This window comes from Anolis sagrei, chromosome 2 (genome assembly GCF_037176765.1).
Source record: "Anolis sagrei isolate rAnoSag1 chromosome 2, rAnoSag1.mat, whole genome shotgun sequence".
In the NCBI taxonomy this organism is placed as follows: Eukaryota; Metazoa; Chordata; class Lepidosauria; order Squamata; family Dactyloidae; genus Anolis; species Anolis sagrei.
This window is the reverse complement of record NC_090022.1, coordinates 64,318,141-64,330,748: the sequence shown is the minus strand read 5'-3', so window position 1 is coordinate 64,330,748 and position 12,608 is coordinate 64,318,141. Positions and strand designations below refer to the sequence as shown.

General features: G+C 37.6%; 1 protein-coding gene across 11 annotated transcripts in view; it reads right to left on the bottom strand.

Annotated features, from left to right (window-relative positions):
- Nucleotides 1–12,608, bottom strand: part of RAF1 (Raf-1 proto-oncogene, serine/threonine kinase) — a 98,879-nt gene that overhangs the window by 33,057 nt on the left and 53,214 nt on the right. For 8 of the 11 annotated variants that reach the window (XM_060765950.2, XM_067463563.1, XM_067463567.1 and 5 more), the window contains exon 2: nucleotides 4,099–4,189. The exons of 2 other annotated variants lie outside the window; for them this stretch is intronic. The gene's annotated coding sequence lies outside the window, so the exon portion shown is untranslated. Of the gene's footprint in view, nucleotides 1–4,086; nucleotides 4,190–12,608 lie in introns of all 11 variants that reach the window. One more of the 11 variants, XM_067463564.1, reaches the window with a different exon arrangement.

The window sequence follows — 12,608 nt, the reverse complement described above, 5'->3', positions numbered from 1 at the left end:
ATTCAGTAAAATATGTAAATTGCAACAGCTCTGTGGGAGATTCAAATTTAAGAAAATACGGCGATGTTGTCTCCCTACTTCAGATACAAAAGTCATTACATTTAGCAACACTTTCTTGATGACATCGACTTTGAATCCTTGAAAAAAATGGAAGCCTGTACTTGGCAAAATGTAGAAAGAGAAATATCGCCATTTTGCATCTGCATACATATGCAGATGCACACCGATATAAATACAGAAAAAGAAGGAAGACAGGGATGGGTGGAAAAGGAATGTATCAGCATCTTTAGGACTAACTGGTTTAACACAAGCTTTCATGGATATACATCCATTTCTCCAAATGCAGTATGGAATATTAAAATCTCAAAAGTTTTCAAAGGACTGGATAAGGTGATACATTTGATACACTTAAAAATTTAGAATAGGGAGCATGATTTGCATTTTTCTGATTTCTATTACAGTATATCCCATCTGCAACAACTGTATATACAGTAGAGCCTTGCTTATCCAACATAAATGGGCTGGCAGAACATTGGATAAGCGAAAATGTTGGCCGGGAGGGCCTTTGCACAATGAAAACTGGTGCGCCAGCTGCAACCATACCTCGCGAAACCTGACTTGACCACGGTGATCCACGCCTTAGTTACCTCTAGATTGGACTATTGCAATGCACTCTACATAGGGCTTCCCTTGAAGATGGCCCGGAAACTTCCACTAGTCCAACGCTCGGCAGCCAGACTTCTAACCGGGGCGAATTACAGGGAGGTGTCAACCCCCGTTTAAGGAGCTACATTGGTTGCCGTTCATCTTCCGGTCCCAATTCAAGGTGCAGGTGATTACCTACAAAGCCCTGAACAGTGTGGGACCCACCTACCTTTGTGACCGCATCTCCTACCACAAACCTCCTTGATCTCTTCAATCCTCTGGAGAGGCCCTTCTCTCACCCCTTCCTCTATCACAGACTCGACTTGTGGGAACAAGGGAGACGCCCTTCTCTGCTGTGGCCCCCTGTTTTTGGAACTCGCTACCTACGGAGATCAGGCAAGCCCCTACCCTAGCTACCTTTAAGAAAGATTTAAAAACTTGGCTCTTCCGTTGTGCCTTCGGAGAGTGACCACTCAACCCATCTAGTTGTTTTCATCCACAGCTGCCCTCAGAATAAAGCACCTTCCCCTCTCCCCTACAAAGGCCAAATCTCATTGCTCCTCCCTGTTGGGCTCCTCTCTTATAAATGTACTTTTATCCCTATCTCGCCCAGGGTTTTAACTTTTTAACTTTTTACCTCATACATTTGGCCCACCCTCTGTGTCTTGATTTTATGTTATTTTATATTGATTTCATTTGTTATTTCATATTTGTGTTATGATGTATTTTTTGTTATTTTGTGTTTTAACTATGCTGTATTATTTTGGGCTTGGCCTCATGTTGGCTGCCCCAAGTCCCCTTTGGGGAGATGGTGGTGGGTTATAAATAAAGATTATTATTATTATTATTATTATTATTATTATTATTACTACTACTACTACTACTACTACTATTAAGAGGGATTAAGGAAAAGCCTATTAAACATCAAATGACACTATGACTTTACACATTAAGGACCAAAATATCATGTTTTACAACAAATTGACAGAAAAAAAAACAGTTCAATACACAGTAACGTTATGTAGTAATTCCTGTATTTACCAATTTAGCACCAAAACACTGCAATGTATTGAAACAGCTGTGGATCCGGGTGGAGGCACTGAACGTTGGATGAGCGAAGGCTGGATAAGCGAGACTCTACTGTAATAAACTAAGACAGAATTTGTACAAAGCAGGTTTTGTTTGTGTCCTCCTCTGAAGCTGAAAATGTCATCCAGTAGATTTCTATGGTTAAGTAAGGGATTCAAACCCTGGTTTTACAGTGTCCTAATCCAACACTCAGTTCAACAAATTGAAAAGGGTTTAAAATTTAGTTCACTCTTTTGAAAGGACAGAAGATTGAGTGGGGGAGGGTAAAGGATGGAGCTAGTTAAATGGCACTCAGTGGGGGGAAACCTCTGAGAGTGGAGTACCAACGTAGTTTTACTTTGTAAAGCGGTTTAATATGTGTTTTATCTGATTATACATTATTTTATATTATAAATTGCTTTACATTGTTGAAATTGATTCTATTTGTATGTTGCCTTGAAATTATATGCTAGTGTGCTATTAATCCTTTCAGTGGACATTGATTTATAGCAACCTTCTCTTAGGGTTTTCTTGAGTGAATCAAAGAAGCATGGCCACTCCTTTCCTCTAAGACTGAGAGAGTGTTACTTTCCTTAGGTCAGTGGTTCTCAACCTGGGGTCCCCAGATGTTTTTGGCCTACAACTCCCAAAAATTCCAGCCAGTTTACCACCTGTTAGGATTTCTGGGAGTTGAAGGCCAAAAACATCTGGGGACCCCAGGTTGAGAACCACTGCCTTAGGTCATCCAGTGGGTTTTTGTAGCTGAATGGTTTATTCCAAGCCTGGCCTCTTAGAATCTCTTAAACATTAAAAAGAAATTCTAGAGTTGTTTAGCAGTGAAATAAACTACCCCAAAAGATAAAAAGTTCCTTAGACCCTTTAAACAAGTTTGTTGGGCCTTATCTTAGAGAATGTTAACTGTGCCTTCCCACATGGAAGAAATAGATTAGATTAGATGACCCACAAAATCCCTTTCAACTCTAATTCTACAAGATTATAACTTGATCTTTCATACAGTAAAGGTATTTATTATTTTTGTTTGCTTTCCCCCCAATACGTATACCGGAGCCCATTAAAACACCTCCTATCGTTTCACCAACATGTAAAATAAACAGAAATTCAAACAAAATTTGGGGGAACTATGTAAATTGAGAAAAACATGACTTTGACTAAGCAGGAAAAACTACAAGCAACTCCCACAAGTGCAATAAAATACAGTATTGGCACCTTTGCATTTTTCTTCTATTGCTCCTTTACCATGCACAAAGGAGAAAATATTTTAACAATCTAGCTCTAGAACATGCCAAAATATATAGATACAGTAAAATGTATAAAGAGAAGCAGGTATAGGGGGTCACTGTATTAGATATTAAATACTACATACTATGTAAACAGAGAACAAACTGTACACATATGTATACAGTATGTATGACAATAGTTTACAGTCTGAAAAGCCTTCTCAATCATTACACTAGAAACCCCAAATCAGAAAACTACTAACAAAAAAGCTCATCATTCCCCCAAAAAGGGTGAAGGAGCTACCAATTCATGGTTGTATTCCATTTACAATATCATGCAATCTTTCATTTTTAGCTATTCCTGTAGTATCCACTAGATAAATTAAAAGGTTTTCAAACAGAATTTTTGTATGTTTCACTGAGATCACAAAAATCCCACAATTCTATACTTTAAAAAATAAGATAAATGTTTTCCAGATGGAAATCCTTTTATCAATGTTAGCTTCTTACAAATACTTTGAAGTTTTCAAATTGGAAGTAGTTAACCAACAAAATATTAAAACTAATAGGCTTGGATATGAATTATAACATAATGAAACTCTAGGATATTATTTTAGAATTTGGAATGTTTACATTCACAAAATACAAGTCAATATATGTATGCACACATACATATATTTTTCTTCAATGTAGAGACATAAAACACAGACTATAGTATAAACTGAGTATCCCTTATCCAGAAATCCAAAATGTTCCAAAATCTGAAATAGTCGACATGGGTGGCTGAGATAGTGACACCTTTGCTCTTTCATGTACAAAACTTGGTTTCATGCACAAAATAATTAGAAATTTTGTATATAAAATTACCTTCAGACTATTATATACAGTGTTAATGAAACATACATGAATTTCATGTTTAGACTTAGGTTCTATCCCCAAAACATCTCACTTAGAATATGCAATTGAAAAAATCCAAAAATATAATACTATTTTAGTCCCAAGCATGTCAGATAAGGGATACTCAACATGTATTTCTTTCATGGGCTGCCTCAAATGTTCCATAATTGATACAGCAAGGGCTGGAGTACACGTAACATTTTGCCATAAGGATGCTGCTATATTGGTCATAACGTACAGAAGTACTTACTGCGTGGAGCTCGCCGATCATGTTATGAAAATCCATACTCCTGTTTTCAACTGCATCGCCACCATGGCGAATGTAGTAATGTGCTCCAGCCCTAAGAATACCAAACGCAATATGTTCATCATAACTAGCTCACTCCAGATTCATTAAATTATACCATGTACTGTATAATCTACTCAAAATATACAACCTGGCCATGCTCTTCAACATATTATAATTTTCTGCTGCTCTTCTTGGCAGCCAATTTTCCTGCTGTGGAGCCATACTAAGACTAAACCCATCTCCTGACTAATCAGCAAGTTCATTTTTATACAGGTACGATCTGAAACTTCATTCATCTCACAAAGTGAAAATCGCCCAGTTCTCCACATTGAAACAATCCAGTTTCTAATTTTCAGGAAATTGGTTTTAATTTTAAGTCTTAGGCTTCAATAAGATTTTAGACCAAAAAGCTTGAGAAAAATCTGTTCAACTTTCTAGATGTAAGAAGTACATACTTTTACATCTACAAAAGAAAGCTAGCTGAAGTGATCCCTGAAAGTTCCAAAATTAAAAATTAGCTTTTTCTGCTTCACTCTCATGAGAAAATTTAAGGCCAATTGCATAATGTTGGACTTAATTCCTTTGGGCTGATTCAAAGTCACTGCTTATAGTTAAATGTTTGTTCCAGGAACTGTATCAGCCTTATATATCTTACCGTAACCCTTTGGGGAAAATTAGATTAACTTTATAACTGCTGACTGAAGTAGGGAAGGATACTAAAGGAGGAGTACTTTTTGTTAAGAATGTATCTGCTATCATCTGTACAAGTCCACTTATTTAACTTATTGACCACTGTGCACACAAAAACATACTTGAGAACAAAAACTACTCAAAAACAGCACTGAGGAAAAATTACCCACTCTCCATTGCCTCTAAATAGTAATCTTGACTTCTAAGAATGGAAGGAAAGAACCCTTCAGTTTGTGGGAAAGCCATTTAGGGTCTATGGTCCCATTTAAACTGACCATTTAATGCCTTTTGAAGTGTCGGCTACACAACAAATTCCCATAAAACCATACAGACTAAAGCTTTTAATGTGTATCAATGCTCTGTGGTTTGTGTAATCATCATCTGGGCCTGAAACTGGTTCCAGGGTTTTCTATGTATTCATCTAGAATAGACAATGAAAGCACTTTCTTTAATAACAGTCTGAAATTACATTAAATAGTCAGTGTAGATGGTGTCCAAGTCACAATATATTAGAACAGACACAAGTGGCAGCTTTTTATAGCAAATATCCTTTAAGTCAGGCATTCTCAAATTGCAACCCTCCAGCTGTTTAGGCCTCCAACTCCCAGAAGCCCTAACCAGCTTGTTCAATGCTCTGGAATTCTGGGAGTTGGAGGCCAAAACAGCTGGAAGGCTACAGTTTGAGGATGCCTGCTTTAAGTCATTGACAAGAGACAGTCTTAAAATTCTGATCATTACTTCTATGCAGTTTTAGCCACCTTAATTAGGGATGGTAACATATCGTTTCAATTTTAACAAATTTCTTATTCTACTAATAGCAAAAATAGCTAGGAGAAGGTACTCATTTCCTTAATCAGAAATTAGTTTGGACAAATCTCTCATTCTCCTATGCACTCATTTATAAATCATAGTGATGCCAAAAAAATGGATTTTGACATTATTTGCGGATAAATCAAGGGTCATTCTTCAGAGAGGGGAAAGCAACAATGACAGCTTGGGCATAACCACTATCATCTACCTTCCCAGGCTTTCAAAAAGGCCCAAAACAGTGCCAGAGGTTCAGTGCTTCTTTTAAGTTCTCAAAAGGTGAACTGCGCTCTTGTTTTTCATCACAAAAAATGGATGGTTCTTTTTTTGGAAAACATTAAGGTACAGTACTCACATTAACCTGTGGGGAAGTTAACACAGGTTTTTGGGTTGATTTTTACTAAAATTTCTACACTACATATGAGTATAAAGGGTAACTGTGTTTGCACCAATTTACCAATATGGCAAAATCTGTTCAAAAAGGATCAGAACAAAAACAACACACACATTTCAGTGCATTTATCCTAATATTATGGTAATAAAAGCATTTTCTAGAATTTCCTCCCTAATATAATGCACATTTGTATACAATTTACACATATATTTACATAAACAATCTATGGTTTAAAAAACCCCTGCAGATTTCTAAAAAGTGCAGATTTTGGCACACAGGTGAACTGCAATTCACTAACTGATTTGTATGAAAATTTGGACCCAATAATTTTTCCTGCATCACTAGTAACAGCCAACATTTACGAACGTCAGCATTAACATTTAGTCAGGCAAGCTTAGGCTTTTAGCTATTGAAAAACATCATCACTGCCAAAATAATGACAACAGATACATATGTTAATTTTGACACAATTTGTAGCCTTTCAAACCATTTAGAAAGATGCATAAATTACTTGCTCTAGGAGAAATCTGAAAGGCAGACACAAAAACCCTTTTCAATCACATTTTGGTTTCATACCAAGTACTATATAAAAAAATACAAACTCTATTTTTTCCCCTGGCAGCCATAATTTTGATCTGAGCAAACATATTTCAATATAATTCAGAAATATTATCACAGTAGAAAGGAATATTCTTAAAAGTACACTTTTAAGAATATTCCAACACTGTGCTGAACAGCCTAATATTATCAGATGTATTGCAACCGTAGAATATGCTACAAATTAGTAAACTATTAACACAGTTTTACTATATATGGTGTCCACTTCTGGACAATTGAAGGGAGATGTTGACAAGCTGGAATGTGTCCAGAGGAGGGGGACTAAAATGATCAAGAATCCAGAGAACAAGCCCTATGAGGAGTGGCTGAAAGAGCTGGGCATGTTTAGCCTGCATAAGCGAAGGCTGAGAGGAGACATGATGAGGGTCATGTAGAAATATGTGGGGGAAGTCATAAGGAGGAGGGAGAAAGCTTGTTTTCTGTTGGCCTAGAGACTAGGACACAATGGAGCAATGGTTCAAACCACAGGAACATTTGAAAGAATTTCCTAACTGTGAGAGCTGTTCAGTAGAGGAACTCTCTGCCCCAGAGTGTGGTGGAGGCTCCTTCTTTGGAGGCTTTTAAACAGAGGCTGGATGGCCATCTGTCAGGGGTGCTTTGAATGTGATTGTCCTGCTTCTTGGCAGAGGGTTCGGCTGGATGGCTCACAAAGTCCCTTCCAGCTCTATGATTCTATGATTCTATATCTGCAAAACAGAGATTTCAGTTTCATGGACCAAAACACCCTTTTTAAAGCAAGTCTCGCTGGCATTTAATAGGATGGGATTGCACTTATGGATAGATATGGACAAGAATAATATAAAGAAAGTCGATTTGGAATAGTCTCAGTCAGCATTGATGGAGAGACTATATAGTGGGGGGAACGTATTTAGGCAGATACCAATTGTACAAGTTCTCCCACTTAAAAAGATGAGAGAGGCCTGTAATTCACATCGTAAGTAGACCTCAGCTATGAGAGATAGCATGAGAAAACACATCCAGAAAAGCACCGGTTCAGGACCTGAACAGCCTCCTTAGTAGCAGGTGGAAAGGAGTAATAGAGCTAAACATCTGCATACATCCAACCTCAAAACTCTGATCTCTCCCAATGTCTTCATGTAGATGTTAAACAACATGGGGGACAATACTGAGCCCTGCGGGACTCCACAAGACAATGGCTGCAGGGCCGAGCAGGTGTCCCCTAACAACGCCTTCTAGGAATGGCCCTCCAGGAAGGAATGGAGCCACTGTAAACCTGTGCCCCCAAGGCACATTCCCACAAGGCATCCCAGAAGGATACCGTGGTTTATGGTATCAAGGCCACTGAGAGGTCAGGAGAACCAACAGGGACACACTCCTGCTATCAAGTTCCCTACATAGATCATCCACTAAGGCAACCAAAGTTGTTTCAGATCCATATCCTGACCTAAAGCCAGACTGTGTTGGATCCAGATAAGTAGCTTCCTCCAAGAACACCTTGAGTTGCGAAGCCACCACACATTTTCATGATTTTGCCCAAAAAGGGGAGATTGGAAACTGGCTGAAAGTTGTTCAATTGAGTGGGGTCCAGTGATGGTTTTTTCAACCATCACTGGACCCTACATTATATTCCAACCATATAATGCTTCTCCATCCCCTCTCCTGTTTAGTCTATTTCTCTGAAATACGTTATACCCCTCCATTGCTACATTCCAATTACAGAACTCACCCCACCAGGTTTCAGTTATGCAGAGTATATCATAACTGTTTTATCTTGCTAAGAGTTCCAGCTCATCTTGTTTGTTTCCTGTGTTCTGGGCATTAGTGTAAAGACATCTAAGCCCATGGGACATTCCCCTTAGCTCTTTGTTTGAGATTATTGTCCCCTCACTGCTTGGTACTTATTGAAGCATTTTAGCATTCAAGCACATCTCTCTAGATCAGAATGAAAGATTTATAAAATGAAAATGTGCAAATGCCCTGAATCTGTTTTTCCTCTGTCGTGCCTTAAAAGCATTATAAACATTATGATTGTATTTCATAAGAATCAGAAGTAATAACAATAAGCAGCAAAGCATTTAATTGTAAATAATTCATGGAATGATCTTTGCTGATTTGAAATAGACCCACATCTCTCAGATGACTGAAGAAAGTGGATTTCCCCTGACAATATTTCAATTAGAACCCTTCTTACTACCCAACCTATTACCAATACTTGTAAATGACAGAAATTAGAGTTTTAAACAGACAACCTTGAAAACACAATGAGCATTCCTCCACCGCCACAAGTAATTATTTCAATAATAATAAATAAGAGGTCTTAGAAATAGAGGTAATCTTGCCAACTGTAGTTCACTGCATTCTTAATTCGAGAGGCATAAGACCCCTGGTTCCCAACATGGGGCAGTTAAAGATCAGAATGTACACGGCAATCAGCTGGTGACAATGGAGAGGAGGAAAGCCTACTAATAGAGAGGAGTGCTGAAAACACAGAGTTAATTAGAGAGTGCATGAGTACAGAAAACTGTGGCAACTTCCATTCCAACACCTCACTCCTCTCAGTGTTCTTTTAACATTACAAGCTATACAAAATATATAAAATGTCGTTTTGTTCTGTATAGCAAGAAATCCTAACCAGAAAAAAAAATTCCGTTGGGACCACAGAAAAGGATGACTCTGGAGATTGGGAGCACAATGGAAAAAAAATAGAAGAAATAAATATATGAATTATACAGATTGTATTTTGTAATTAAATGGAATGGATACATAATAAAATTATTAAATTAAAAAAATAAATATGTGACTTTAAAAAGTTGATCACCCACAAGAAAATTAACATCAGGTGATAGGATATTCTGGCATAGTCTAATTACTTAAGAAGCATGAAATGTTTTCATTAGCAAAAACCAGTATTGCCAGATTCAAGGACTTCTCTCTCTCTCTCTTTGGAAAAAAAACACTTTGAATAGATAATAAGCATAGAAAGAACGTGCATCGACACATCATTAACCATCAACAAATTACATCAACCGTTATGTCAGAAAACCTGCAAGCTGATGTTTTGGACCTAGCTGTGAGCTGTCACAGAGAGGTGGGGGAAGGATTTTAGAGATGCTTAGGTGGGGCATGGTCAAAATAAGGTTGGGAACCACTGCATTAGGCTCTATGGATCTATTCCTAAAGCTCAAGAACATAACACATTTCACCGTGCTCAAACATTTCATTGTGCAAGCAAATGTTACACAAAACAGTCAATGGCTTAAGATTTGGTACTGCACTAATTTACTACATACAGAAATATGTCTCCCAATTTTCGTGTTTGTCACGAAAATCTAAATGAGAGGTGGGCAGTACACCTGGCATGGAAGCCATTTATCATGTCCACACAAGGTCACATCGAGCCTTTGTGAAGTAATTTTCTGTTCAACATAAAAGTGGATGTCTATTTTGTACTCTTTCACCAATGAGAAGGGGTAGTTTTTGCACAGCTATATAGAAAATAAACTGTTGATACCATTTTGTGGTGTCAAAAAAAAAAAAGCCTGAAAAAGAATTTGAGGATACAGAAGCTTTGGAAAAGACAGACCAAGTGGAGGGGAGTGGGGGGAGAATCTGAGAAGGCACACAAAAAAAACTCTGGGGTTCATTTGGCACACAGACCACACTGCTTCATTTTACAAATTTAGTTATGTGAGAAGCAATTTATTTCATTATATTGATAAGTCAAAAAGTGCTTTTTGTCTGCAAAATATAAAAGTTATCTTCCAAAGGTGTAAGAATTCATTACCGTAATTTTTCTCAACAAAGCACATGAAACTTAATAGTTCTGGGTTAGGTGTTCCATTTTAATTATATTTGAATACTGCCCTGCTATATGGCTGAGAGATGACTTTAAAATGCTTAAAATGCCAGCACCTTTTAGTTTACTACACAGCCATACAGAGTCTTTTCCAATCTGGAGCCCTTGCAAAGCAACTGGTAGAGTTGATGGAACCATCACTTCCAAGATGCTGCAAGGTATAATTATTATTATTTCTTTCTTAAGAGACCCAAAGAATTTAACAGTGCCAAAAACAATACAATACAATGTACAAATTAAATCCTAAAAAGTATGAACACTAAAACAGAATTAAACATAGGAATATTAAAAATAATAAGAAGGTTTGACCGATCACTGGAAAGGCAACAGGGAGGGGGTCATTCTGGCTTCCCTGGGCAGCCAGTTCCAGAATCGAAGGGAAGCTACTGAGAAGGCCCCCTCTCTCTCATTGCTTCCAACTGAGCTTGTGATGGTGCTGGCATCTAGAGAAGGGCCTCTTCTGAGGATCTCACAGCCCAGGCAGGTTTGTAGGGCTTTAAAGGTCATAACCAGCACTTTGAAAAGTGACTGGAAACAAACTAGCAGCCAGTGGAGCTGCTGCAACAGGAGGTGTTATCTGCTCCCTGTAGCCAATCCCTAGTTAGCAACCTGGATATAGCTCTTTAGACCAGCTGAAGTTTCCGAATACTTTTCAAAGGATGCCCCAGAGAGAGCACATTACAGTAATCCAAATGGGTTGTAACTATGGCATGTATCACCTTGGCCAGAGCCAGCATCTCAAGGAGTGGGTGCAAGTGGCACACACATTTTAATTGTGCAATGGCCCTCCTAGCCACTGCAGATACATGGAAGTCCAGGTGCAGGGCTGAGTCCAGTAAAACTCCAAAAATTCAGGACTATGTCTTCAGGGAGAGTGTATAACCCCATGTAACATGGGCTGGAAGTTTATTCCTGATCTGCCTTCCATCTGACCAGAAGCATCTTTTGACTGGATTACATTTGTCTGGCCTGGATTAATAGTTTCCCACAAGACAGGAGTAAAGCAGGAGAATTATTCTTTATCCCCTGGTATGGGAAGACAGATTTCTTCAAAGGCTAGGTACAAAATTGTAGTTCTATACTTCAATCAGCTGTTTTAATCTAAAAGGTATGAGAAAGCAATCCAGTTCAGGCTGATGCTGTAATCTATAAACACAGTAAATGAACAAAATCAGTACAAAAGCAGGATGCAGCAATCTAATGTTAGGAAATGTTGTGTGAAGACTATAAAATATATTAACCTAAACATAGATCATGCAATTATGCCCTACTATTTTACATAAGTTAATAAGTCCTGTTTGAATGGAATACTACCTGGAGAAAAAATAAATGCATCTGTTCTGTTTTGGAGGAAAATTGTATACTTGTGAAGTACAAGTTAACAAATTTAGATAAAGATTTCTTTAAGCAATAATTTGGCAAATTCAAAAGCAGTTTGTTCAAGAGGGTTTATGTTAAATGATTCCATGTGTGAATAACACAACTTAGGAGCAGGTGTTTTTCCCCTGAATTACAGTAGCTTTAACTGGCAGATTTTGAAGAATTGAAATCAATTTATACGTATTTTAAAACAAACACAGCTAAATAGCTTCTCTCTTTTTTTTTTAATACCGCAGGTTGTTTACTGACAGTACTGCAATATTTATATTGTACTTACAATAACCACACAATAAAGGCCTCTCATAATTTCCTATCCCAGAAAATTGAATTTGAACATCAGACTACCTATGTCCAAGGATCAATAAATAATCAACCTCTTCTTTTAAGAAGGCTAATTTTAAATTTATTTTAAAGTGCTAACCATAAAGGCACCTAGAATTCAATATAGGATTAAGATTTACAGAAGCAGAAAATACTGTATTTTCCGGTCATGCTATTTAATTCTTCTACTTAGTATGAACCTGGAAAGTGTCGAACAAAATCATCTAAGTCAACCATGTAAGTGACAGGTTATGTCTCTTTGGCCTAAAGCATAAAGCATAGCTCTCTCTTTTTCAGAACACAACAGAGCTCGAAAGATCAAAATATTGATTAAACATTTCCATTTCTCAGTACAATAGAATAGATTCAGCCAATAAAGGTTCATTCTGCTGAGAACTCCAGTTTTAATTCCCAAGGTACACAAATATCAAGGGGAACAAGGCA